Source organism: Triturus cristatus, chromosome 3_2 (genome assembly GCF_964204655.1).
Source record: "Triturus cristatus chromosome 3_2, aTriCri1.1, whole genome shotgun sequence".
Lineage (NCBI taxonomy): Eukaryota > Metazoa > Chordata > Amphibia > Caudata > Salamandridae > Triturus > Triturus cristatus.
This window is the reverse complement of record NC_140584.1, coordinates 1,205,530,577-1,205,558,487: the sequence shown is the minus strand read 5'-3', so window position 1 is coordinate 1,205,558,487 and position 27,911 is coordinate 1,205,530,577. Positions and strand designations below refer to the sequence as shown.

Genomic DNA, 27,911 nt, shown 5'->3' with positions numbered 1-27,911 from the left:
TGTATCCAGGACGACAGAGAGCGGGAGAGATGGCCATGACATGGCACCATGGGAAACCTAGCTCAGCCTCTGAGGCCTTCTCTGACTAGCCTCCTCTGTAGCCAGGACCACAGAGAGGGGGAGATGGCCATAACGTGGCAAGCCTAGCTCAGCCTCTGAGGCTGTGCCTCGACGCCCAGATCTGACGCAATCCCATGCTTCCACCCGAGGGAGCCAGAAGAAAATCCCCTCTTACTACTGCGCAGGAATCTCCTCTTTCCCCCAGACGAGCCCGCCCAGAGCCGGGCCTTACCTGCCAGATATGACCCATGACAGAGGCGCTCATATTCGGGACAGGGTGTTCAGAGTGTCCCACGCAGGGCTGCGCGTCCAGCTAACGGGACAAGCTCAGGCATTCGGGTCCCACTTCCAGGATAACTCCTCCGGCAGTGCCTTAGGAGGCGGTTGCTAGGTGACGGCGTTGCTATGGAAGCTAAAGGTTGCCAGGAATCTGGAAGGCGGACACTCTCTAGGGCTAGGCAGTAGGCTGTTCATCTCAGGGATAGAACTCGGCTCTGAGGGCACGCCGCTGCCCAAAGGGCACAACTCTGTCCTGAAGGCACACTTGTGCTCTGAGGCCACACCTGTGGCCTGAGAGCATACCTCTGTCCTGAAGGCACACCTGTGCTCTGAGGGAATCCTCTGTTCTGGGGGCACACCTGTGCTATGACGCACACCAGTGCTCTGAGGGCACACCTCTGTCCTGAAGGCACACCTGTGCTCTGAGGGCACACCTGTGGCCTGAGGGCATACCTCTGTCCTGAAGGCACATCTGTGCTCTGAGGCCACACCTGTGGCCTGAGGGCATAACTCTGTCCTGAAGGCACACCTGTGTTCTGAGGGCATCCTCTGTCCTGAAGGCACACCTGTGCTCTGAGGGCACACCTGTGTCCTGGAGGCAAACCTGTGCTATGAGGACACACCTGTGGTCTGAGGGCACAGCAGTGCTCTGAGATCAGACGTCCGTTCTGAGAGGTGCTCTAAGGACACACTGATGCTCTGAGACACACCAGTGCTCCGAGATCAGACGTCTGTCCTGAAGGCACACCTGTGCTCTGAGGGCACGCCTGTGGTCTGAGAGCACTCCTGTGCTATGACGAACACTAGTGCTCTGAGGGCACACCTGTGCTATGACGCACACCCGTGTTCTAATGGTATACCTATGCTTTGAGGGCACACCTGTGCTATGACGCACACCAGTGTTCTAATGGTATACCTATGCTCTGAGGGCACACCTGTGGCCCGGAGCATACCTCTGCTCTGAGGGCACACCTGTGCTCTGAGGGCATACCTGTGCCCCGAGGGCATCCCTCTGCTCTGAAAGCACCCCTCTGCTCTAAGAGAACACCTGTGACCAGAGGGCACACCTGTGACCAGAGGGCACACCTCTGCTCCAGTGCTTTAAATGGGCCGGTACTCACCGGTACGGAGTACCGGCCCTTCCAAATTTTCTAGCCCTCAGTGCCGGCACTTTTCTTTAGTCAGGGAGAGTACCGGTGCCCTGGTTGATCGTAGGGCAGGTTCATGTTCCGTATCCCTTCCAACGCAGGACAGATGCCGCTCTGCTTCCGGATCTCGCAATCACACCGAGCCTCTGAAGAAGATGCTGCTAAAGTCCAGAGGCGCCCCTTTGAATTTCCCCCCACTTCAGGGGTTCGAGAGGGCTTGCATCACGCTGTGATTAACAGGACCGGGTCTAGGCAGACCCTGCACTGTTAATTAGGCGTGCAACGAGCATTCAGGTGAAAGTGCTAACTGCCAGCATGAGGTCTACACCTTGCATGTCTAGAAGCGCCTGGCTCAGCTGACTGGCGTCTCCCTGGTGGCTGGGCACCGCGGAAGCTCACGCGGAAGCGGTGAGGTTTGGTCGGCCTGTTCGTTTGTTTACTGGCCTCCTTCGACCCGTACTTGTGACCTTCACAAATGCTATTTTATTTGCTGCTTTTCGGAGTGGGACATTGAGACACTTTGGCATTTCCCCTGAAAACGTCGGAAGTTGTGAGTTGCCGTTTTTCCCGCTATGATTGCTTGCCAATTACCGGCATAAGGAATTCAATGAGACAATCATGTTTACTGAGGAAATGCGGTTTAGCATTCGGCTTCTACTGACTTATTGCTATGATAAAATTGCCCTGTACATAAGGCCTATGCTAATTTGTAGTAGGTTATGCCTCATATTTGACTTTTTTTCAGGTCGAGACTTACATAATTTACATAACTTAACCTGGGGCATTATGGGACTAGTAGTCCCGGTCGTGTTATGAATGTTAACATGCAGGCCGACAATTTGGTCTGTCAGTTCACACAAATTGTGTTTTTCAGCCTCTTGCACGTTGTTCTTTAAGCTTAATATTAGACTGCCCCTACCTGTAGAGTGAGAATGTGTAGTATCTTGCAGCACGCGGTTTATTGGGCGCTTCAGAATATCGCTCCCCTCTGCAATGCATAAGAAGGAATTCGAAGCAGCCGGGTCAAAGGAGACTGCACCACCAGAGTCAGTTACTAGCAATATGCAATATTGCCCACCTCAAACGATCTGCTGCTTGTAGATCGTAAATATATACTGGAAAATTGACTGGATGAGAGGCAATATGATAACACAAGTAATCAAAATAAACAATAGTGTTACGACATAAAACCTTTCACATAGGAATGTTTCGTTTCTTCCGTCTTTTTATTTTCCTTGTTGCACTTTATAAAAACAGCCAGCCAACGCGTTTCGCCCAAACATGGGCTTCTTCAGGGCAAGATAATGTAAATGTGAGGCGTGTCTTCTGGAAAGTGAGTCAACGAGCAACTGGACACGGATTCTAAAGTATGATGATATGGCTCACAGTAAAGCAAGAGTATTCGACCAATGTCTGTGGATAGAATTATTGAATGTCGGTATTTGCCGCATCCAAAAGACTGTCAGGAGCCGTCTCCGTTTTCAGTGTCCCGCAACCGGCACAATAAACAAGCTTTGCGGGACACTGAAGACGGAGACGGCTCCTGACAGTCTTTTGGATGCGGCAAATACCGACATTCAATAATTCTATCCACAGACATTGGTCGAATACTCTTGCTTTACTGTGAGCCATATCATCATACTTTAGAATCCGTGTCCAGTTGATCGTTGACTCACTTGCCAGAAGACACGCCTCACATTTACATTATCTTGCCCTGAAGAAGCCCATGTTTGGGCGAAACGCGTTGGCTGGCTGTTTTTATGAAGTGCAACAAGGAAAATAAAAAGACGGGAGAAACAAAACATTCATATGTGAAATGTTTTATGTCGTAACACTATTCTTTATTTTGATTACTTGTTATCATATTGCCTCTCATCCAGTCAATGTTCCCCTCTGCAATGCATTAATAAGAGAGTAAGCCTTATTGGTAGGTCATTTTCAGATTTTATTCCAAATGAAATACTGTCTCCTTTTCATTGGTGTAATTCTATATCAGCAGCATGTTTTTACTATATGTTTTAACACGTTTTTTTATTGAGGTTACATTCACTGACGGGATCAGCGCCATCTTATGACTCCATTCATACACATTTTTGTGTTTTTAATAGTATATGCCCAACCCTTTGGCAGGGAATTTGGTCTTTCCTGTGCTCCTCCATAGTCACTGGTAATGTGGACTGATTACGTCCCACGCAGTCAAATGCATTTTATAATTTTGCAGCTTGTTTAATTATGTTTTTGGCGATTTTTCATCTAAACAGCCACACTATTTGAGTGCCGAGTTGTGAATTATTCACTTTGTGTGTCTGAAGCACGACGGAACGTCTCATTTCTGTTTGCCATGCCCAACAGTGGGGGAAGGGCTATGTAAGCTCACATGTGTATGGCGCAGGCTAGATTGAGAGGGGCGGCAGTGGTGGCCTACACGTTTCTCTTCAGTTGTAGGGTCGAGGGAGACCCGAGAAAATAAAGAGCGCCACTTACCTTCAACCCTGGAGCGCGCGCCTTCTTCTGATGGGAGCAGGATGGATCGTGGAGATACATACATATATATTTATTAACATATCCTGTTTGGCTTTCATTTTGTGTAATGAGGTAACCTGTTTTGTTAGCATAAACACATTTCTCGTGTTTTAATATGCACTGCAACTTGCGTAGACGTCATTATGTATAATTATGCCTTGCCCTTAGCCCCGCCCCTAGCCCCGCCCACCTGCCGCACCTCTAGCTCATTTTAATGAGTACCTGCACTTATTTTTTCCCAGTTAAAGCACACCTCTGCTGTGAGGGCACACCTGTGCTATGACGCAAACCAGTGCTCTGAGGACACACCCCTGCTCTGAGGGCACACCTGTGGAATGGGGCATACCTCTGCTCTGAGGGCGCACCTCTACTCTGAAAGCAAACCTCTGCTCTAAGAGAACACCTGTGACTAGAGGGCACACCTCCACACATGTGCTCTGACGGCACACCTCTGCTCTGACGGCACACCTGTGCTCTGACGGCACACCTGTGCTATGACGCACACCAGTGCTCTGAGGACACACCCCTGCTCTGAGGGCACACCCGTGGCCTGAGGGCACACCTGGGGCATGAGGGCATGCCTCTGCTCTGATGGCACGACACTGCCCCAAGGCCACACCTCTGCTTCGAGGGCACACCTGTGCTCTGAGATCAGACGTCTGTCTTGAAGGCACACCTGTTCTCTGAGGGCACGTCTGTGGTCTGAGAGCACTCCTGTGCTATGACGAACACTAGTGCTCTGAGGGCATCCTCTGCTCTGAGGGAACACCAGTACTCTGAGGGCACACCAGCTCTCTGATATCAGACGTCTGTTCTGAGGGTACATCTGTGGTCTGAGTGCATGCCTCTGCTTTGAGGGCAAGACCCTGCCCCAAGGCCGCACCTCTGCCCCAAGGCCACACCTGTGCTCTGAGATCAGAATTCTGTTCTGAGGGCACACCTGTGCTCTGAGAGGACACCAGTGCTATGACGCACACCAGAGCTCTGAGGGCACATCCCTGCTCTGAGGGCACACCTCTGCTCTAACGGCACACCTGTGCTATGACGCACACCAGTGCTCTGAGGGCACACCCCTGCACTGAGGGCACACCTGTGGCCTGAGGGCATGCCTCTGCTCTGAGTGCATGCCTCTGCTCTGAGGGAACAACAGAGATTTGAGGGCATACCAGTACTCTGTGGTCAGACCTCTGTTCTGGGGCACAGCTGTGCACTGGTCGGCACGCCACTGCTCCTAGGACACACCAGAATTCTGAAGGCACAACTCTGATCTGAGGGGACACGGCTTCTTCGAGGGCACACCTGTGCTATGACGCACACAAGTGCTCTGAGGGCATACCTCTGCTCTGAGGTTAGACATCTGCCCCAAGGGTCTACTGTGAAGGCACACCAGTGATCTACGGACACCCCTCTGCTCTGAGGGCAGGTGTCTCCTGTGAAGGCACACCAGTGATCTGAGGGCACCCTCTGCTCTGAGGACAGGTGTCTACTGTGAAGGCACACCAGTGATCTAAGGGCACCCCTCTGCTCTGAGGGCAGGTGTCTACTGTGTAGGCCCACCAGTGATCTGAGGGTACCCTTCTGCTCTGAGGGCAGGTGTCTACTTTGAAGGCACACCAGTGCTCTGAGGGCACACCAGTGCTCTGAGGTAACACCTCTGCTCTGAGGGCAGGTGTCTGCTGTGACGGCACACCAGTGCTCTGAGGGCAGGTGTCTGCTGTGATGGCACACCAGTGATCTGAGGGCATCCCTCTGCTCTGAGGGCAGGTGTCTACTGTGAAGGCACACCAGTGATCTGAGGGCACCCATCTGCTCTGTGGGCACGTGGCTATTGTGAAGGCACACCAGTGCTCTGAGGGCACACCGCTGCTCTGAGGGGAGGTGTCTGCTCTGAGAGCACACCTCTTCTGCGAAGGCACACGGGTGATCTGAGGGCACCCCTCTGCTCTGAGGGCAGGTGTCTACTGTGAAGGCACACCAGTGATCTAAGGGCACCCCTCTGCTCTGTGGGCAGGTGTCTACTTTGAAAGCATACCAGTGCTCTGATGGCACACCAGTGCTCTAAGGTAACACCTCTGCTCTGAGGGCAGGTGTCTGCTGTGACGGCACACCAGTGCTCTGAGGGCAGGTGTCTGCTGTGACGGCACACCAGTGATCTGAGGGCACCCATCTACTCGGAGGACAGGTGTCTACTGTGAAGGCACAACAGTGATCTATGAGCACCTCTCTGCTCTGAGGGCAGGTGTCTACTGTGAAGGCACATCCGTGATCTAAGGACACCCCTCTGCTCTGAGGGCAGGTGTCTACTGTGAAGGCACATCCGTGATCTAAGGACACCCCTCTGCTCTGAGGGCAGGTGTCTACTGTGAAGGCCCACCAGTGATCTGAGGGCACTCCTCTGCTCTGAGGGCAGGTGTCTACTGTGAAGGCACATCCGTGATCTAAGGACACCCCTCTGCTCTGAGGGCAGGTGTCTACTGTGAAGGCACACCGGTGCTCTGAGGGCACACCAGTGCTCTGAGGTAACACCTCTGCTCTGAGGGCAGGTGTCTGCTGTGACGGCACACTAGTGCTCCGAGGGCAGGTGTCTACTGGGAAAGCACACCAGTGCTCTGAGGGCACACCTGCTCTGAGGGCAGGTGTCTGCTCTGAGGGCACACTCTGCCATGAGTAGACACCAGTGCTGCTCTGAGGCGAGCCCTCTGTTCTGAGAGCACACCTCTGCTGCGAAGGCACACCAGTGCTCTGAGGGCACACCAGTGCTCTGAGGGCACACTCTGCTCTGAGGGCAGGTGTCTACTGTGACGGCACACCAGTGCTCTGAGGGCAGGTGTCTGCTGTGACGGCACTCCTCTGCTCGGATGGGACACCTCTGTTCTGGGGGCACACCTGTCCTCTGAGGGACCACCTCTGCTGTGAGGGGACACCACTGCTCTGCGGGCAGGCGTCTGCTCTTAGAGGACAGCCCTGCCCCAGTGGGGTCACCCCAGGGGGCTATTGATGTGCTCTCTGCACTGATTCCATCTCCGAGGACAGACGGATCCCTTGAGAGAAGACCCTCCAATGAGAGCAGGCCGTTCCTGTTTGCCTCCGAGGGCCCTCTGCTCCTTTGTAGCAAGCGGTCTGAGGGAAGGCAGGGCTGGCGACTGAGGGCGAGCTAGGCCTTTTCATGAAGACCTCTCCGTCAGTGAGGGCAGAGCCCTCCCATGGGTGAGGCTGTGCCTCTGGGGGCAGACAAACAATATCCCAGGGGTCCGACCACTCCTCTGAGGGCAGACAAACAATATCCCAGGGGTCCGACCACGCCTCTGAGGGCAGACAAACAATATCCCAGGGGTCCGACCACGCCTCTGAGGGCAGACAAACAATATCCCAGGGGTCCGACCACGCCTCTGAGGGCAGACAAACAATATCCCAGGGGTCCGACCACTCCTCTGAGGGCAGACAAACAATATCCCAGGGGTCCGACCACGCCTCTGAGGGCAGACAAACAATATCCCAGGGGTCCGACCACTCCTCGGAGGGCAGACAAACAATATCCCAGGGGTCCGACCACGCCTCTGAGGGCAGACAAACAATATCCCAGGGGTCCGACCACGCCTCTGAGGGCAGACAAACAATATCCCAGGGGTCCGACCACTCCTCTGAGGGCAGACAAACAATATCCCAGGGGTCCGACCACGCCTCTGAGGGCAGACAAACAATATCCCAGGGGTCCGACCACGCCTCTGAGGGCAGACAAACAATATCCCAGGGGTCCGACCCCACGCCTCTGAGGGCAGACAAACAATATCCCAGGGGTCCGACCACTCCTCTGAGGGCAGACAAACAATATCCCAGGGGTCCGACCACTCCTCTGAGGGCAGACAAACAATATCCCAGGGGTCCGACCACGCCTCTGAGGGCAGACAAACAATATCCCAGGGGTCCGACCACTCCTCTGAGGGCAGACAACAATATCTGTGAGGGCAGACCACTCCACTGGGGGCAGACAAACAATATCTGTGAGGGCAGACCACTCCTCTGAGGGCAGACAGTGTCTGTGAGGGCAGACCACTCCTCTGAGGGCAGACAAACAATATCTGTGAGGGCAGACCACTCCTCTGAGGGCAGTCAAACAATATCTGTGAGGGCAGACCACTCCTCTGAGGGCAGACAGTATATGTGAGGGCAGACCACTCCTCTGAGGGCAGACAAACAATACCTGTGAGGGCAGACCACTCCTCTGAGGGCAGACAAACAATATCTGTGAGGGCAGACCACTCCTCTGAGGGCAGACAAACAATATCTGTGAGGGCAGACCACTCCTCTGAGGGCAGACCACTCCTCTGAGGGCAGACAAACAATATCTGTGAGGGTAGAGGCAATACCTTTGAGGGCAGACCACTCCTCTGAGGGCAGACGATATCTGTGAGGGCAGACCACTCCTCTGAGGGCAGACAATATCTGTGAGGGCAGACCACTCCTCTGAGGGCAGACAAACAATACCTGCGAGGGCAGACCACTCCTCTGAGGGCAGACAGACAATATCTGTGAGGGCAGACCACTCCTCTGAGGGCAGACAAACAATACCTGTGAGGGCAGACCACTCCTCTGAGGGCAGACCACTCCTCTGAGGGCAGACAGCGCTATGAGACCTTCGGGTGATATATGCGCCTTACAAATTCCAATACATAGACATAGACATAGACAAACAATATCTGTGAGGGCAGACAAACAATACCTGTGAGGGCAGACCACTCCTCTGAGGGCAGACAAACAATACCTGTTTTATGAAGAACATTTTTCTGCACTTTAAATTTCTCCCATTTAAAAAGATGATTTTATGTTTGTGTTCTATATGTAACTATGAAACATAGGCTGAAAGGTATGCCCTGTGCTGCAAGTGCATATGACACAAGCTCAGTCACCCATACAAATATATTCCATTCAAACATTGCCAAAACCACGCTCTCTCCGAGACATGGCGTCCCTGTCATAGTGCCCCTAGTCAAAGTATTTTGTTTAGACCACGGGTACTCGCAAACATTTTCCAAGGGGCCACAAAGCTTTTTCTGTGGTGTAAAGGAGGGCCGCACTGATGCCAGCAGGGTGGCGGTTGGGAGTTTGGGGGCCTTGGCAATAAAGTGGGTATAGGGGAAGCGAAGCATATATATCTAGCGTCTGAATTGCACAATATGAAACCAAAGCTTCTCCGCTTAACAAAATTGATTCTTAGTTAATTAATGGCATTGTTGTGGGGGAGGGGGTGTTTTGGAGAATGAAAAATTCTAAATTAATATTTGAAAAATATCACTTTAAAAAAATAGATACACACTGATATAATATGATGTACTAAGGTGAAACGGTTCTGCATGTTAATGATATAAACTTTTTGAATTTTAAACAGACATTATCGTATTTCTAAACTTCTGCTGCAAGAGGTCTTTGAAAATAAAGGTGTTTACAAATTTAAAAAAATAATAAAAGAAAGGAGATAAGGCTATCCTTGCTCAGTTGAGCCTTTATTGACTATGCGGCCATATACGGAAGCACCTGAACTAGCATGGTTGCCCCCTGTCTTATTGTCCACTAAGCTATTCCTCACCCAAAGGGCATTAGAGGATCTCCACCGTGGGGAATGACTACCTGTGGTGTGTTTTGGCAAAGTAGAAGGCTGGTGAGGTGTCTGAGTAGAGAAGTGAGGCCCTAATAAAGTTGGCCTCAGCTTCCTCAGGTCACTTGTCACCATGGAGGCCTTACTTTCCATGACTGAGTTGTACTTTGCTGTAAGTGTCAACCTTTGGCTGTCTCTAGCTGCAAGTTTGGGGACACTGCCACTCTCTTTGGGCCCCTCCCCAGCTGAGATTGACTGTGGCCATGGGATGATCTGTCCTGATACCATCAATGTTGGTCACCTGGTATTTAAACTCAGGTAAAAGCTGTTGAGGGGGGACTAGTTTCCCTGTCACCATTGTGACACTAGCCCCTGTGTCCCTGAATGCCAGAGTTTTTAGACCATTGATTAAGGGCTCCTGTCTGTACTTGTCCAAAGGATTGGGACCCATGGTAAAAGTGGCAAATCTGATGCCACCATCACAGACTAAGTGAGGGGGGCCTGTCTAAACTAGGACCCACCTCTGTTCTCCATGAGAATGCACCTAACTTTTTGGGTGCAATACTACCGCCTGGGGGATTACTACTAGTAGTACCAGGAGGAGTGGTAGTATTAGTTGGAGGAACATTTTCTTTATTGCCAATCCTGGGGCAGCTGGGACCAGTTTTCCAGTGGCCAGGCTTTTTACAGACATGGCAATATGGTTTTTTTTCAGGAGAGGAAGGAGTTTGGGACCCACCCGCAGATGAGGACTTTTGGGGCCCTGTAAGGGACTTATCTTTAGATGTATCCCCACCTTTCTCTTGGGACTTGGGTAGAATATTTCTTCTGGTCACCACCCTCATTCTTAGGCCTTACCCTGGTTCTGACCCATTTGTCTGCCTTCTTTCCCAATTCTTGGGGAGAGGTCAGATCCCGAGTCCACCAGGTACTGGTGTAAAAGCTGTTTTTGACAATTATAAAGGATCTGCTCCCTCATAATCAAATTGTACAATCCTACAAAGTCATGCACTTTGCTGCTATGTATCCAACCTTCCAGAGCCTTAGTAGCACAATTTACAAAGTCCACCCAGTCTTGAGTCTGAGCCTTTTGGGTATCTCTGAACTTCAACCTGTACTGCTCAGTGGTTAAGCCAAACCCATCTATTAATGCACTCTTCAGGACTTCATAATCATCAGCATCCTCTTCTCTAACAGTGAGGAGCTTGTCTCTACCTTTGTCTGCAAAGGAGAGCCACAAGATTGCTGCCCACTGCTCCTGGGGGACCCTTTGAACTTTACAGGCCCTTTCCAGTGCAGTCATCCGTTTGTGGATGTCATCCCCACTCTGGTAGGGAGGAACAATCTTATTTAGGTTTCTATGGTCATGAGACCTCTCCCTATCAATAGGGATGTTGCTGCCACCATGGAACTCTAGTCCCGTCTTTTTTCTAGCTCTGTAGAGCTCTAGGGCTTCCCTATCTAAGGCCATCTGCTGCTTTCTGATTTTGAGCTGTGCTTCCTCATACTTCAGCAGTCTCTCTCTCCTCGCCTGGGAGGTTTCCCTCCTATGAGCAGAGATAGAGGTCCCTATAGATGAACCAGAATGGCTAGACTCCACTATGGGAGATTTAGATCTTCTAGGCCCACCACCAACTCTTCCAGAAGGGACAAAGAGGGGACCATTGTGGCCCTCCCCCTCATCTTCCAGAGGAGCTGGGTTTTCCAGATCAAGATCATTGTCATCTTCCTGGTCAGCATCAGAGGTCAGGTCATGGGGAATTTCACCCCTAGGCCCTTCCACGTGTGCTGTCTCACCCACTCTGCCTACCCCTTCAGACCCTATAGGTCTTCTGAGATCATCTAGCCTGAGTTCCTCTATGAGATGCTGGGTGGTTGCACTTTTGCCTGTCTTCAGTCTCCTAGTACTGCATAATGCTCTCAATTCCAAGAATGGGAGGTTATCATACTTGGAGGGAAGAAGCCCATTGGCTCCTGGCAGGGACCCACTGGTTCCTGGCCTTGAAGAGATTACTAGTGTGGTATGGTGTATGCACTACCTACTCTAGTGTGGCCTACTAAACTCTCTTGGGTTGTAGAAAGGGTGTGCTAAGCCCTTGACACACAACTCTAAGTTCAGTAGAACTTACTGTATACTAAGCTTGTATTATATGTACCAAGGGTACCTTTAGTGGTTTTCAGTTAGTCAATTCAATTGAGATTATCTGGTAAAACAATGGCAAGCTGTAATTCCACACGCTGCACACCAATGTGAGAAGGTGGCCTGATATATGCTGTCCACTACTTCTAGTGGGCACCTTGCACCAGTCCAAACAACCCCTTATTGATGATAGGTTTAAAGACAACCTTTATTGAAAGCTATCCTAGTGGTAGCTATGGAGAGCAGCCTTCAGGCTAAATCTTGAAGGAATGTAAAGCAGCGTGTTTTACGAGTCTATAATCTCCTGAATGACCAAATTAAAGGGAACCACACCAGGTATATATATAAAATATATGTATTTTTTACTAAACACACCCCTCTAGTCTCTTTGCGAGGCTAGAGGCAAAAGCACATAAGTTACACTTCAATATTATAGTAAAGCAGCACAAATACACGTCAGGCCCTAGGGACGAGCCAAACCATAGTCTAAGAAAGTGGTATAAGAACCACAACTTGACTAGACACAAGGCCTAGAGCCTGTAGAGTCGCTGGGACCCCAAGGAACCACCCAAGGTAGTGACACAGGGGACCCACGGGGGCCGTGTGCAATGTGAGAACACAGCCGTGAGCTCCCGTTAGCTTCTATGGGGAAAGTCGCAGTTAGATTTTTAAAGATTAGGGACACTTAGAGAGGGACTAGGACCAAACCCTTTTGGACTTAGACAGTTCTAGGGTCAACACCCACGGGACCACTGGTGTTCCTCACCCAGGGACGCCGGTGCATAGGTGTCAAATGGTGTTGGGTCGGGTCGTCGTTTTCAATGGAAGCTGGCGAAGAAGTGCTGCTGCTGGGAAGATGTGAAGTGTCCAAAGATATCCAAGCCTGGATCGAAAAACAAGAAGATCCTGAAAGCAGAGGGGACAGAGTCTGGGTCACGAGCCAGTGACCAGGGGCACGATAGACGAATACCCACCGATGTGGGGTGCTTCAGGTGAAGAAGGTGAAGCTTGACTCTTCAGCCACGAGGACCAGGAGGCAGGAGGCATCGAGGACAACCAGGAGCTAGATTCGAGCTGTCCCATGAAGGATGTCGAGTGCTGCGACATTGGTACCCGGATTGAACCCAACAAGCCTTGGCAACAGCAACCCATGCAGAAACAAAAAAGATGCTTCGGTGCAAACCAGCAAGGTCTGAGGGACTCACCACATGGTGGGGAGTCAGGGCACATCTGGAGCAACTAGGGAAGCCCAAGGAAAATCAGAGTTGCCTTCACAGGGACCCATCATTCGAAAGACCAGGGATCACGAAGGAGCCTCGAGCGGAAATACAATAAATGGGCTCATGCAACACTCATGGAGTGTGGGCCAACAATCTTCTGTGCAAAAGGTGTTCAGGGCTTGGGCTACAAGTAACCCAAAGCACAACTTCAAGAGTCGTCGAGAAGTCAATGCACTCGCAAATGTGCACGGTGTCCAGGGGTTCCAGTTCCACGTCACTCATGAGGGCTGCGGGTCTCAGCTTTGCTGGGGACTCGGGTCAGCCTCTGAGAAGTCTGGAAATCCTATTCCTGGACGGCAGATACTTCGGAGTCCGTCGGGAGCTTCGGAGATGCAGACCGGCAATTGCTTTGTTGGTGTCTGCCAAGCCGGGGAGTCACTCCTTGACCCCAAGGGAGATGTCTTCAGTCGTCTAATCTTGAGTAGAGCGTTGAAGTTCCAGGATTCAGTTGCAGAGTTTCATCCAGGGATATCTAAAGTACTGTTGCCAGGGGTTCCTTACTTATACCTAAGAAAGGGGTTGGACTAACTCAGGGGACCCACCTATGGGAGGGTTTGGAAAGAGGGGTGGCTATACCCATTTCTTTTGCCCAGTTTCGCACCAGAGCAGGGGTGGTAGCTCCTGCCACCGGTTTGAACTGGACTATGCACAGGGACACCAAATGTGCCCCCAGTGCAGACTTCAAAGCGCTCTTGGAGTGCTCCCACCCAGCCCCAATACACTAAAGCCTACCTGGGAGGTGGTGACACCTCCCTGTGACAGGAAACTAATTGGCAGGCCTTCCTCTGCTCAAGCTTGACTCAGCAGCAGGAGGGCAGACTCGTGTCTGCAGCATCCATTTTGTGATGCCAGGGCTCTGTTAAACTGGTACCGGGTATTCCGGTGCTGTCATGTCTCTCCCTCTAGAAGGGTGGGATCATACTCCCACACCAGTTACTGGTGTGGGGGTATGATTCTAAGGTGTTTGACACCAAACACGACATGTTTCCGTGCAGCCAGTCCAAAGATAGCATTTACTGTTTAGTTATAATGCACTTAAAAGTATATGGTCAGGCTGCACTACTGACAACCCCCGAGGAGAGATTCCGAAGGCTGCAGAGGGGCTCAGCTCATGCCTGGGCACCCTCTCACATATAACCAAGCACCCTGCCTTCAGGATTGATAAGGCCTGCCATAGGGGTGACTGATAGGTTTCTTTGTGCAGTGATAGGTGAGATATAGTGAACCTATATCTCTGTAAAGGGTGCATGCACCCCCTTACCCAGGCTGCAGTAGCAGACCTGTGGTGTCATTTTGGAGGGCTTCCCAGGGGTGGCATAATGCATGCTTCAGCCCCTGGTAGGCCTCTGGGGTACCTATGCCCTGGGTACATAGTATACCATAAAATGTAAATTTTATACTTGTATAGCGCACTACTCACCCGCAAGGGTCTCAAGGCGCTTGTACGAATACCGCTGTGGAACCCATCCTGGCTTTCCCTGTGAGGTGTCCACTCCTGGGCACCCCCAAGGTGGAGGCCAGGCATCCTTAGCGTTGTGGGGGCTGTTGTGGAGATTAAGCAAGCTATTGCCCAGAGTTGCAGAGTGGGACTCCATGATTGGAATCGGCACCGAGGCGAGAATTATCAGGTCTGTGGAATTTTTGAGCCCAAGACCCACCGAGGCGGGGAATTGAACCCTGGTTCCGGGCTAGACCTCTGCATCAGGGTCTGCCGCTCTAATCATTGAGCCACACTTCTCCACTATACCATATACTAGGGACTTATAAGGGCACCTCAGAATCTGTTGGACAGGCCACATGAAGGGCTTGCTCCCTCCCCGCATGACAGGGCCCAAGCCCCGGACTCCCAGGTGTTACCCACAAGGACAACCCGCACCCCGTCTCCCAACGGAACTCCTGCCCCCGGACAGCCATGTATCATGGGGCCGAACCACTACCGGCTCCCCCGGCCGGATCAGCCACCATCTTGGACACTGCGCCACGAGGCCGCGTGGCCTCAGCTCGACCCTAACCCTGGGCCTGGCCGGCCCCGACATCCCGGCACCACCATCCACCCCGGAGGTGAACGGACCACTTGGCAGGTCAATGGGAGAAGAAGTGTCGATGGCTCTCCCCCGCCAGGTGCCGATCGCCCTCCAACTCCCCCAGGCGCTGGCTCCACCCCCTGCTGGGTGTCTGGACTCCCTCATCCCGGACCCCCCGACCTCCAAGTGCGAGGGTCCGGACATCAAAGGGCGCCAGACCTATAACTAGGGCAGCTCCAGAGCAGGAAGGCAGTTGTATCCTGGAGTCGAGAGACACCGAGAAGAACTCAGCCTTGACGGACTACTGGCGCTGCCGTAGCCCTGCCTTGTGAAATATCGTCCTGCCTGCTGGCGCTGCCTTGGCCTTCTGCATCATCCATCCTCGTCGGGACCTGCTGGCGCTGCCGCGGACCGTTGTAACGAACCACCTTCATCGGGACTTGCTGGCGCTGCCGCGGACCGTGTAACGACCACCTTCATCGGGACCTGCTGGCGCTGCCGCGGACCGTGTAACGACCACCTTCATCGGGACCTGCTGGCGCTGCCGCGGACCGTGTAACGACCACCTTCACCGGGACCTGCTGGCGCTGCCGCGGCCCGTCCAAGCTAGAACACCGAGCTCGAGGATTGTGAGCTATCCACCATACCATCTCAGCTACCAGATTGGTAACCAGACTGTCCCGCTACCCCCTTTTCCCAAACCAAGAGACTAGAATCAAGGGGACCCCTGAGTCCAGACCTCCTTGTACCATTTCATCGTACCTTAAGAAATCACCTTTAAAGAACGGTAAATCCTATCCTTGTGTGGTGTATATCTGTGGGGGGGGGAAGTTATTCATCTGTACGATCGCTGGAGACGGCTCTCCCCGGAGACCTCTCCCCTTGTCCTCGGCCGACCCTCCCGGTCCGTCTAACATTGGTGGCCAGCGGCGCGATCCGAATCAACGCGTAATCGTACAGAGAGTAGCTCACCCCACGACAAAACCACGATGTCAACCAAAGAGAGCGGATCCACCGAGAAATTCCAGATGGATAAATTGGAAGAGTATAGCCATCGTGAACTGAAACAATTCTGCATGGAACTAGGCATTGCTACCACCGGCCTGAGTACCAAAGACGATTTGAAGCACGCCATTGAGTCGTGGGCGGAAACCGGGGTCGCCGGATCCCCAGACCAAAACGGTGCAGCATCGGAGGGGAACGCCACGGCTCCCGAGGAGCGAGGAACGGGCCTCTCGCAGGAAGAGATCCAAGAAAGAGAAAGAAACAGATTACATGAGTTGGAAATGGCACAACTCAAAATGGACGGTGAACTAAAATTAGCCGAGCAAAAACTGAACCTAGAACATCTGCGGCTCCGAGAAGAACGGGAAGAAAAACAGAGGCAGAGAGAGCTCGAAGAAAAAAGACTAACATTCGAACACGAGCGCAAACTGGCAGAAATAGAACTACGGAAACAGAATAAAGAACCGGAGGTGCCTGAGCGACCGCGCACCCCGGGAGCAACCGAAAAGAAAGTCCACATCCCCAAGGATGTTGTCCGAGAGTATGTCCGAGAGGACGACATACAACAGTGGTTCAAAGCCTACGAGATCGCCATGACCTCCCACCGGATCGATCGAAGTGACTGGGGAGCCGGCCTATGGGGGAGGTTCGTCAACGAAGGCCGCGATGCCCTACTGCAGCTCCCAGACCATCAGATGTCATCCTATGACCACATGAAGGCTGCCCTCCTCACCCGATATGGGCTCACACCCGAAATGTACCGCCAGAGGTTCCGAGACTGCACCCGGATCCCGGGTACAACTTGGGTGGAATATGTCAACTATTTCAGCCGAGCCTTCGAGGGTTGGATCAAGGGAAGCCACGTAACGACCTACGAGCAACTCTTTAATCTCATGGTGTGGGAGCACCTGTCTAACAACTGCTTCGTCGAGCTCAGGCAGCACCTCCTCGACAGTAAATTGACTGACCCACGGCAACTCGCCGCCGAAGCTGACCGGTGGGAAAGCACCCGAGTGGGCCGGAGAGGCCCACACGAGCAAAACCGGAACAACCAAGGTCAGCACCGTCCCCGAGGAGGAGGAGGAGGCCAGGGGCGAGGGCGAGACACCGTCCCGGCCACTCCCGCGGCCAGCACCCCGCCCCCGGCCGGCCGGGGCAACCCCCCGATGCGCCCGGGGTTCCGAGCCAACGTCACGTGTCACCGATGCCAGCGAGTCGGCCACTACGCCAATGACCCGAACTGCCCGCAGAACCAAACGCCAAAACCCCGCCAGGTAGCTGCCGCCGCCCTGGGGGGAGAACAAATCTCCGAGGAACAGGAAGAATATGAGCAGGCACAACAAGAGTGGGAACCAGCCGCCATGGTTCTAGCGTGCCTAGGGGGAAAAGACATGGTCCCGCGGGCTCCCCTACCCGCCAACACCAGAAAGTATAGCCAGTCGGTGAACATTAATGGGCGCCGGGCCGAAGCCCTACGTGACACAGGGGCCAGTGTGACGGCCGTCCGCTGTCACCTGGTGAAACCAGAGCAGATCCTGCCGAACATTCTCTGCCCCGTCCGCTCAGCCGACAATTCCGAGAGTCTATGTCGGATGGCCTGCGTCCCCTTCGAATGGGGAGGGGTCTCCGGCATGTTGAAGGTGACGGTCCGGGATGATGCCCCCGTGGACTGTCTCCTGGGGAATGACCTTGAGAGTTCCCCGTGGGCCGCCGTCGAAAGAAGAGAGCACCTGGGGATGCTGGGCCTCCCGGACTGGGCGTGCGTAACCACCCGGTCCATGGCCGCCCGTGCCATCCCCCGACCAGAAGAACCAGAATGGCCAGCACCTCCTCCCCCGATCGCTCCAGTAGAGGACACCGACTATACCGACCCCCCAGAGCCAACCCCCGAAGGGGTCGCCCAGCCCCAGGACCTTCCCGGCCTGGCTCAGTGGCGTCAAGAAGGGGGGCCCACCCAGGAACAGTTCCGCCAGGAGCAGAAGACCTGTCCCTCCCTCGAGGGACTCCGCCAGCAAGCCATCGCCCAGAGCGCAGGGGACTCCACCGGAGCCCATTGGGTCTATTGGGATAACGACCTGTTATACAGCGAACAAAGAATCGCGGAGTTAGGGGCCAGTCGAGTGCTGGTGGTGCCCCTCCGTTTCAGAGACTTCCTGCTAAATTTGGCCCACGATGTCCCCCTGGCTGGACACCTGGGCCAGGACAAAACCTACAGTCGCCTGGTGACCCACTTTTTCTGGCCGAGGATGCGAAACGACGTCCTCAACCACTGCCGGTCCTGCCCCACGTGCCAGGCCAGCGGGAAGAGCGGCCGCAAGCTCAAAGCACCTCTGCAACCCTTCCCAGTGGTCACCACCCCGTTCGAGAGGGTAGGAATAGACATTGTGGGGCCCCTGGACCCCCGCACAGCACAAGGACATCGGTTCATCCTGGTACTGGTGGACCACGCCACCCGCTACCCCGAGGCTGTGCCCCTGCGAACTGTAACAGCTCCGGTGGTCGGCCGGGCCCTAATGGGGATCTTCTCCCGGGTGGGCTTCCCCCGAGAAGTCGTCAGCGACCGAGGCACAAACTTTATCTCGAAATATATGAAGTCCCTCTGGCAACAGTGCGGGGTCACCTACCGATTCACGACCCCCTATCATCCTCAAGGGAACGGACTAGTTGAGCGATTCAACCGCACACTCAAGGGAATGATTGGGGGATTGGAAGAGCCCCTCCGTCGCCAGTGGGATGTACTACTTCCGTGCCTCCTCTTCGCCTATCGAGAAGTTCCCCAGAAGTCCCTCGGTTTTAGCCCTTTCGAACTCCTGTACGGGCACCCTGTGCGAGGGCCCCTCAGCCTAGTCAAAGAAGGTTGGGAGATGGCCCCCCTAAAGACCCCTCCAGACGTCTTCAAGTACCTCCTGGCACTACGCAATCAGACCCGGCGATTCAGGGAAATGGCAAAAGCGAATCTTGAGGCCAGTCAGGAGGACATGAAAAAATGGTACGATCAGAATGCCTCCTCCGTCGAATTCGAACCTGGTAAACAAGTGTGGGTGATGTCCCCCACCGAACCATGTGCCTTGCAAGATAAGTGGACGGGGCCCTTCAAAGTGGTCGAACGCAAGAGCCCCGTCACCTATCTCATCGATATGGAGTCCCCCCGGAACCCCCTCCGGGTCCTCCACACCAACAGACTCAAACCCCACTTTGTGCGCTCGGAACTCAGCTTCCTGATGGCTACAAACAGTGGGGCGGAAGAAGACTCCGAGCCTCTCCCTGATCTCCTGAAGACTCAGGAGAAAGACGGTTCCGTGGACGGGGTCCGGCTCTCCGATGCCCTCACCCCAGAGCAACGCCAGGGCTGCCGGGACCTCCTGCTGCAGTTTGCTACTCTGTTTTCCCTCACCCCAGGGATCACCCCTTGGTGCTTGCACGACGTGGACACTGGGGACAGTCCCCCTATCCGACACCGGGCCTACCGCGTACCAGATCGGGTGCGGGCCTGCATCCAAGAGGAAGTATCCAAGATGCTCACGCTCGGGGTCATCGAGCCCTCGGACAGCCCCTGGGCCAGCCCGGTCGTGCTGGTCCCCAAAGCCGCTGCCCCCGGCACCACTCCTGAACTCCGATTCTGCGTCGACTATCGGGGCTTGAACGCTGTCACCAGGACCGACGCACATCCCATCCCCCGAGCGGATGAATTGATCGACTGCCTGGGGGCTGCCCGCTACCTCAGCATCTTCGACCTGACAGCGGGCTACTGGCAGATCGGTCTCACACCCCGGGCCCAAGAACGGTCCGCCTTTTCTACCCCCGATGGCCACTACCACTTCAAGGTCATGCCCTTGGGCATGAAGAATGCCCCAGCTACTTTTCAGCGTCTAGTGAACCAGGTCTTGGCGGGGCTCGAAGAGTTCAGCGCCGCCTACCTGGACGACATCGCTGTATACAGCCGCCACTGGTCCGACCACCTCCACCACCTCCGAGAGGTCCTGCAAGCCCTCCAGCGGGCCGGCCTCACGATCAAGGCCGGCAAATGCCAAATTGGTCAGGGGTCCGTGACCTACCTCGGACACCAGGTGGGAAGTGGTCTGGTGGCCCCTCTGCAACTCAAAATTGCTGCCATTCAGTCCTGGCAACCCCCAGTCACGCAGACCGAGGTCCGAGCCTTCTTGGGACTCACCGGCTACTACCGGCGGTTCGTGAGGGACTATGGCAGCATTGTGGGGCCCCTCACGGGTCTCACGTCCAAAAACCACCCGAAGAAGATTAACTGGACCCCCGACTGTCAAGCGGCCTTCGAGAAGCTGAAAGCCGCCCTGTGCACCGCCCCTATGCTCCAGGCCCACGATTACAGTCGGGAATTCATTGTGCAAACGGACGCCTCCGACCACGGCATCGGGGCGGTTCTTTCCCAGCTGAACCCCGAGGGTCTTGACCAGCCGGTGGCCTTCATCAGCAGACGCCTCCTGGCCCGAGAACAGCGCTGGAGCACAATCGAGAGGGAGGCCTTCGCAGTAGTATGGGCCCTCAAAAAGCTCCGGCCCTATCTCTTCGGTACCCACTTCCGGGTGCAAACCGATCATCGACCCCTGCAGTGGCTAATGCAGATGCGGGGGGAAAACCCAAAACTATTGCGCTGGTCCATCTCCCTGCAGGGAATGGACTTCACTGTGGAACATCGACCGGGCCAAGACCACGCCAACGCAGATGGCCTGTCACGCTTTTTCCGCCTCGACGAGGAGAGTCCCCAAGAGGATGGGTGACTCTCCCCGCCTTCAGCTGGGGGGGACGCATGTTGGACAGGCCACATGAAGGGCTTGCTCCCTCCCCGCATGACAGGGCCCAAGCCCCGGACTCCCAGGTGTTACCCACAAGGGCAACCCGCACCCCGTCTCCCAACGGAACTCCTGCCCCCGGACAGCCATGTATCATGGGGCCGAACCACTACCGGCTCCCCCGGCCGGATCAGCCGCCATCTTGGACACTGCGCCACGAGGCCGCGTGGCCTCAGCTCGACCCTAACCCTGGGCCTGGCCGGCCCCGACATACCGGCACCACCATCCACCCCGGAGGTGAACGGACCACTTGGCAGGTCAATGGGAGAAGAAGTGTCGATGGCTCTCCCCCGCCAGGTGCCGATCGCCCTCCAGCTCCCCCAGGCGCTGGCTCCACCCCCTGCTGGGTGTCTGGACTCCCTCATCCCGGACCCCCCGACCTCCAAGTGCGAGGGTCCGGACATCAAAGGGCGCCAGACCTATAACTAGGGCAGCTCCAGAGCAGGAAGGCAGTTGTATCCTGGAGTCGAGAGACACCGAGAAGAACTCAGCCTTGACGGACTACTGGCGCTGCCGTAGCCCTGCCTTGTGAAATATCGTCCTGCCTGCTGGCGCTGCCGCGGCCTTCTGCATCATCCATCCTCGTCGGGACCTGCTGGCGCTGCCGCGGACCGTTGTAACGAACCACCTTCATCGGGACCTGCTGGCGCTGCCGCGGACTGTGTAACGACCATCTTCACCGGGACCTGCTGGCGCTGCCGCGGCCCGTCCAAGCTAGAACACCGAGCTCGAGGATTGTGAGCTATCCACCATACCATCTCAGCTACCAGATTGGTAACCAGACTGTCCCGCTACCCCCTTTTCCCAAACCAAGAGACTAGAATCGAGGGGACCCCTGAGTCCAGACCTCCTTGTACCATTTCATCGTACCTTAAGAAATCACCTATAAAGAACGTTAAATCCTATCCTTGTGTGGTGTATATCTGTGGGGGGGAAGTTATTCATCTGTACGATCGCTGGAGACGGCTCTCCCCGGAGACCTCTCCCCTTGTCCTCGGCCGACCCTCCCGGTCCGTCTAACAGAATCCAATCTGTGGTGTACCTAAGGTACATGTAATCAATTTTGAAGAGAGCACCCCCGCTCCTTAAGGACTGAGACCCCACACAGCTGTATCAATGCACCTCACTCCTGACCCGCAGCACCCTGCTCCTTCAGTTCTGAGTCTGAGACCCGGCACAGCTGTATGAATGAGCCTCAGTCCTGGCCTGCGGCACGCCGCTAATTCAGTGCTCAGACCCCACACTGCTGTATCAATGTACCTCAGACAAGACCTGAATCACCCCCCGCTCCTTAAGTACTGAGATCCCACACAGCTGTATCAATGCACCTCAATCCTTTATGGCGGCACCCCCACTCCTTCAGTACTGACCCCACACAGCTGTATCAATGCACCTCAATCCTTTATGGCGGCACCCCCACTCCTTCAGTACTGACCCCACACAGCTGTATCAATGGACCTCAATCCTTTATGGCGGCACCCCCACTCCTTCAGTACTGACCCCACACAGCTGTATCAATGCACCTCATTCCTGACCTGCGACATTCCCTGCTTTTCCGGTTCCAGCTCCGGGGCCCCTGCCAGCTCTGCCGATGCACCTCACCCCGTACCTGCAGCGCCCCCTGCTGGTCCGGCTCTGGGGGCCCACTGCCTGCTCCGTCAATGCACCTCACCCCGTACCTGCAGCGCCCCCTGCTGGTCCGGCTCTGGGGGGCCCCCTGCCTGCTCCGTCAATGCACCTCACGCTGTACCTGCAGCACCCTCTGCTGGTCCAGCTCCTTCGATGCATCTCACCCCGTACCTGCACCGCCCCTTGCTGGTCCAGCTCTGGGGCCCCTGCCAGCTCTGCCGATGCACCTCACCCCGTGCCTGCAGCGCCCTCTGCTGGTCCAGCTCCTTCGATGCACCTCACCCCGTACCTTCAGCGCCCCCTGCTGGTCCAGCTCTGGGCCCCCCTGCCAGCTCTGCCGATGCACCTCACCCCGTACCTGCAGCGCCCCCTGATGGTCCTGCTCTGGGGCCCCTGCCAGCTCTGCCGATGCACCTCACCCCGTACCTGCAGCGCCATCTGCTGGTCCAGCACTGGGCCCCCCTGCCAGCTCTGCCGATGCACCACACCCCGTACCTGCAGCGCCCCCTGCTGGTCCTGCTCTGGGGCCCCTGCCAGCTCTGCCAATGCACCTCACCCCGTACCTGCAGCGCCATCTGCTGGCCCTGCTCTGGGGCCCCTGCCTGCTCTTTCGATGCACCTCACCCCGTGCCTGCAGCGCCCTCTGCTGGTCCAGCTCTGGGGCCCCTGCCAGCTCTACCGATGCACCTCACCCCATACCTGCAGCACCCTCTGCTGGTGCAGCTTTGGGGCCCCTGCCAGCTCTGCCGATGCACCTCACCCCTTGCCTGCAGCGCCCTCTGCTGGTCCAGCTCCTTCGATGCACCTCACCCCGTACCTGCAGCGCCCCCTGCTGGTCCAGCCCTGGGGCCCCTGTCAGCTCTGCCGATGCACCTCACCCCGTACATGCAGCGCCCCCTGCTGGTCCAGGTCTGGGGCCCCTGCCAGCTCTGCCGATGCACCTCACCCCGTACATGCAGCGCCCCCTGCTGGTCCTGCTCTGGGGCCCCTGCCAGCTCTGCCGATGCACCTCACCCCCTACCTGCAGCGCCATCTGCTGGCCCTGCTCTGGGGCCCCTGCCTGCTCTTTCGATGCACCTCACCCCGTGCCTGCAGCGCCCTCTGCTGGTCCAGCTCTGGGGCCCCTGCCAGCTCTACCGATGCACCTCACCCCATACCTGCAGCACCCTCTGCTGGTGCAGCTTTGGGGACCCTGCCAGCTCTGCCGATGCACCTCACCCCATACCTGCAGCGCCCCCTGCTGGTCCGGCTCTGGGGGCCCCCCTGCCTGCTCCGTCAATGCACCTCACGCCGTACCTGCAGTGCCCCCTGCTGGTCCAGCTCCTTCGATGCATCTCACCCCGTACCTGCAGCGCCCCCTGCTGGTCCGGCTCCGGGGTCCCTGCTAGCTCTGCCGATGCACCTCACCCCGTACCTGCAGCGCCCCCTGCTGGTCCGGCTCTGGGGGCCCCTGCCTGCTCCGTCAATGCACCTCACGCCGTACCTACAGCACCCTCTGCTGGTCCAGCTCCTTCGATGCATCTCACCCCGTACCTGCAGCGCCCCCTGCTGGTCCAGCCCTGGGGCCCCTGTCAGCTCTGCCGATGCACCTCACCCCGTACATGCAGCGCCCCCTGCTGGTCCAGGTCTGGGGCCCCTGCCAGCTCTGCCGATGCACCTCATCCCGTGCTTGCAGCGCCCTCTGCTGGTCCAGCTCCTTCGATGCACCTCACCCCGTACATGCAGCGCCCCCTGCTGGTCCTGCTCTGGGGCCCCTGCCAGCTCTGCCGATGCACCTCACCCCCTACCTGCAGCGCCCTCTGCTGGTCCAGGTCTGGGGCCCCTGCCAGCTCTGCCGATGCACCTCACCCCTTGCCTGCAGCGCCCTCTGCTGGTCCAGCTCCTTCGATGCACCTCACCCGTACCTGCAGCGCCCCCTGCTGGTCCAGCTCTGGGCCCCCTGCCAGCTCTGCCGATGCACCTCACCCCGTACCTGCAGCGCCCCCTGCTGGTCCAGCCCTGGGGCCCCTGCCAGCTCTGCCAATGCACCTCACCCCCTACCTGCAGCGCCCCCTGCCAACTCTGCCGATGCACCTCACCCCGTACCTGCAGCGCCCTCTGCTGGTCCAGGTCTGGGGCCCCTGCCAGCTCTGCCGATGCACCTCATCCCGTGCTTGCAGCGCCCTCTGCTGGTCCAGCTCCTTCGATGCACCTCACCCCGTACCTGCAGCACCCTCGTCTGGTGCAGCTCTGGGGCCCCTGCCTGCTCTGCCGATGCACCCCACTCCGTGCTGGGCCCCACTAGTGTCTCCTCTTTATAGCTAAGCATTTCCGAGCTGCCTTCCGGCCCCGCGGCTATTCTCGTCGCAGCTCACACATGGCGCTCACCTGTCATGCACTGCTCGTCCTCAGCTGTGTCCTGGAGTCGTGCTGCTCTGGTCGCCGTGCCAGGGGCCCTGTGCTCTCTCCGCAGGGCAGGGAGCGGGCAGGCCGGACTTTGAGCGGTCTCTGCCATTGATAAGAGAACCGGGCGCTGCACCTGAACTTTGAAAAGATGAGCGTGCCACAGTCAGGGAGGGGCGACAAGAAGGGTTCAGTGGCAGGGCCGCCCTCCCCTGGCACCAGCTGGCCTCCCTGGCAGTCTTGGCACGACCATCCCACCCAGCCTGGCCTGAAAGGGACAGCTTCCTCGGGTGTAACCGCGCTCATTCAGCCCGCACTAGGGGGCCAGGCCGCGTCTGTGCCCCATCCGTGCCCACCGCCATGCACGGGCACACTCACAGACCGCGCCGGATCCCGCGTCTCTTATTCAGCCGGATGCTGGCCAGCACCGGTGAAACATGCTGACTTTGTCCCAGTGTCATTTACAGACACCGGGACACTCAGAAGCAAAATGCCAAGGTGTGGGGGGGAGGGGAGAGGGGGGAGGGGGTTTCTCTGCTTCTCGCTTCCAGGCGGGCCCAACACAAAGGCCTCACTTCAAGGGCCATCAGCACCCTTGTGCTCCAGTCTAATCCATGCTGGAGCCTCACATGTCGTTGTCACTTCACAACCCCCGTAGGTAAGAAATCCTCATTGTTAGACGGCGACCTCAGAGGAGCCCGGAAAGGGGGTCCTGACTACCCTGAGACCCACCCTCAAAGTATCGTAGCCGGGTACTGGCGGGAGACTCCCCAGGGGGAGGAATCTCGCAGCTAGGATCGTACTTCTGGCGCCACACGACACAGAGTAATCACACCGGTTATTCTCAGAAACAATCTTTATCAAGTAGGCTATCACGGCAAATATGTACACGGTGTGCACGGGTGCAAGAGTCTCGGAAAGGTAGGGGGGTAGCGGGACAGTCTTTGGCAAAAGTTCAAGCAGGGACGTATCCGGCGCACAGCTCACAATCCTCGAGCCGGGGGATACGGGGTCGTAGTCGGGGTCCGGTGGGGCCGTGAGAATCTGGGGGAGCCGCGAGTCTCTCAGCAGGCTTAGGCGCAAGTTCAGAGATGTTACGATCTTTCAGGAGCCGCGAGTCACTCAGCAGGCTTAGGCGTAAGTTCAGAGATGTTACGATCTTTCGGGAGCCGCGAGTCACTCAGCAGGCTTAGGCGCAAGTTCAGAGATGTTACGATCTTTCAGGAGCCGCGAGTCACTCAGCAGGCTTAGGCGCAAGTTCAGAGATGTTACGATCTTTCAGGAGCCGCGAGTCACTCAGCAGGCTTAGGCGCAAGTTCAGAGATGTTACGATCTTTCAGGAGCCGCGAGTCACTCAGCAGGCTTAGGCGCAAGTTCAGAGATGTTACGATCTTTCAGGAGCCGCGAGTCACTCAGCAGGCTTACGTTGTTCCAGCGTCGAATCTCCGGACCGGCCCGGAGCACCCCTTGTTATAGGTCGACCCCTCTTTGATGTCCGGGGTCGGTGGAGGCAGGGGTCTTGTCACCTGGGGGTCGCTTGTCGGGGTTTCCTGCTATTGTCTTTTGATCTCGTTCAGGGCCGGGCCGGGAGGAGTCCCAGACACCCAGCAGGCGTGGAGCCAGCTCTCAGGGAGGCCGGAGGGCCGATCGAAACCCATCGTCCCAGGGGAGTCCAGAGGTGCGATAGAAACTGCTCCTCCCTCTCTCATCCCCCTGGAAGTGTGATGTCCTCCAGCCGGAGTGGCGCCTCTAGGCCAGGGTCGCGCTGGGGCCGGGCGGCCATCTTGACGCATGAAGTGGGCATGCGGGCCCGGGGTGGCCGAAAGGAGGGAGGCCATGGACGGGGATGTCCGGGCCGGGTGCGGGTGTTCTGGTAGGAGGGGCCGGCTGGGCCGGGTGGTTGGGGCTGCAGGTACCAGGTTTCGGTGGTGCGGGTGCACGGAGGGCCGTTCTGCGAGGCCGGGTCCAACACGCGTCCCCCCCAGCTGAAAGCCGGAGAGAACTGCCCATCATCTTGGGGGGTTCTCTTCGCTGAGGCGGAAGAACCGGGAGAGGCCGTCGGCGTTGGCGTGGTCCGTACCAGGGCGGTGTTCTACGGTGAAATCCATCCCCTGGAGGGAGATTGACCACCGCAGTAGCTTGGGGTTTTCTCCTCGCATCTGCATGAGCCACCGCAAGGGCCGATGGTCAGTTTGGACTCTGAAATGCGTGCCGAACAGGTAGGGTCGTAGCTTCTTGAGTGCCCAGACCACGGCAAAGGCTTCGCGCTCTATGGTGCTCCACCTCTGCTCTCGGGGCAGCAGCCGCCGACTGAGGAAGGCGACGGGCTGGTCTAGGCCTTGGTCATTCACTTGGGACAGGACGGCCCCAATGCCATGTTCGGAGGCATCGGTCTGGACTAGGAACTCCTTGGCATAGTCGGGAGCCTGGAGGACGGGAGCAGTGCACATGGCCTTTTTTAGAGCATCGAAAGCCTCTTGGCAGGCAGCCGTCCACTGCACCTTCTTTGGCTGTTTTTTAGATGTGAGTTCGGTGAGAGGGCCGACCAGGCTGCCATATCCCCGAATGAAGCGTCGGTAGTATCCTGTGAGTCCCAGGAAGGCTCGGACCTCCGTCTGGGTGATGGGTGGTTCCCAGGCCAGGATGGCGTCGATCTTTGGTTGTAGAGGGGCTACCTGGCCGCTCCCGACCCGGTGCCCCAGGTAGACTACGGAGCCTTGCCCGATCTGGCACTTGCTAGCTTTTACTGTGAGGCCTGCCTGGCGCAGGGCGGTTAGCACCCTCCGGAGGTGCTGGAGATGCTCACTCCACTCCGAACTGAAGACGGCGATATCGTCTAGATATGCCGCGCTGAACTGTTCCAACCCGGCCAGGACCCTATTCACCAGTCGCTGGAAAGTTGCCGGGGCATTTTTCATCCCGAAGGGCATCACGCGGAAGCGGTAGTGCCCGTCGGGGGTGGAGAAAGCGGACCGCTCCTTGGCTCCTTCGGTGAGCGCAATCTGCCAGTATCCGCAGGTGA

The 27,911-nt window shown here is 56.4% G+C and overlaps 1 protein-coding gene across 2 annotated transcripts in view; it reads right to left on the bottom strand.

Annotated features, from left to right (window-relative positions):
• The window catches only part of LOC146859454 (spermine oxidase-like), a 47,218-nt gene extending 21,908 nt beyond the window's left edge, over positions 1-25,310 (bottom strand). Inside the window, exon 1 of one of the 2 annotated variants that reach the window (XM_085650170.1) lies at positions 24,875-25,310. The gene's annotated coding sequence lies outside the window, so the exon portion shown is untranslated. Of the gene's footprint in view, positions 1-292; positions 413-24,874 lie in introns of those variants that run through there. The other variant, XM_085650171.1, reaches the window with a different exon arrangement.
• Positions 25,311-27,911: the final 2,601 nt, after the last annotated feature.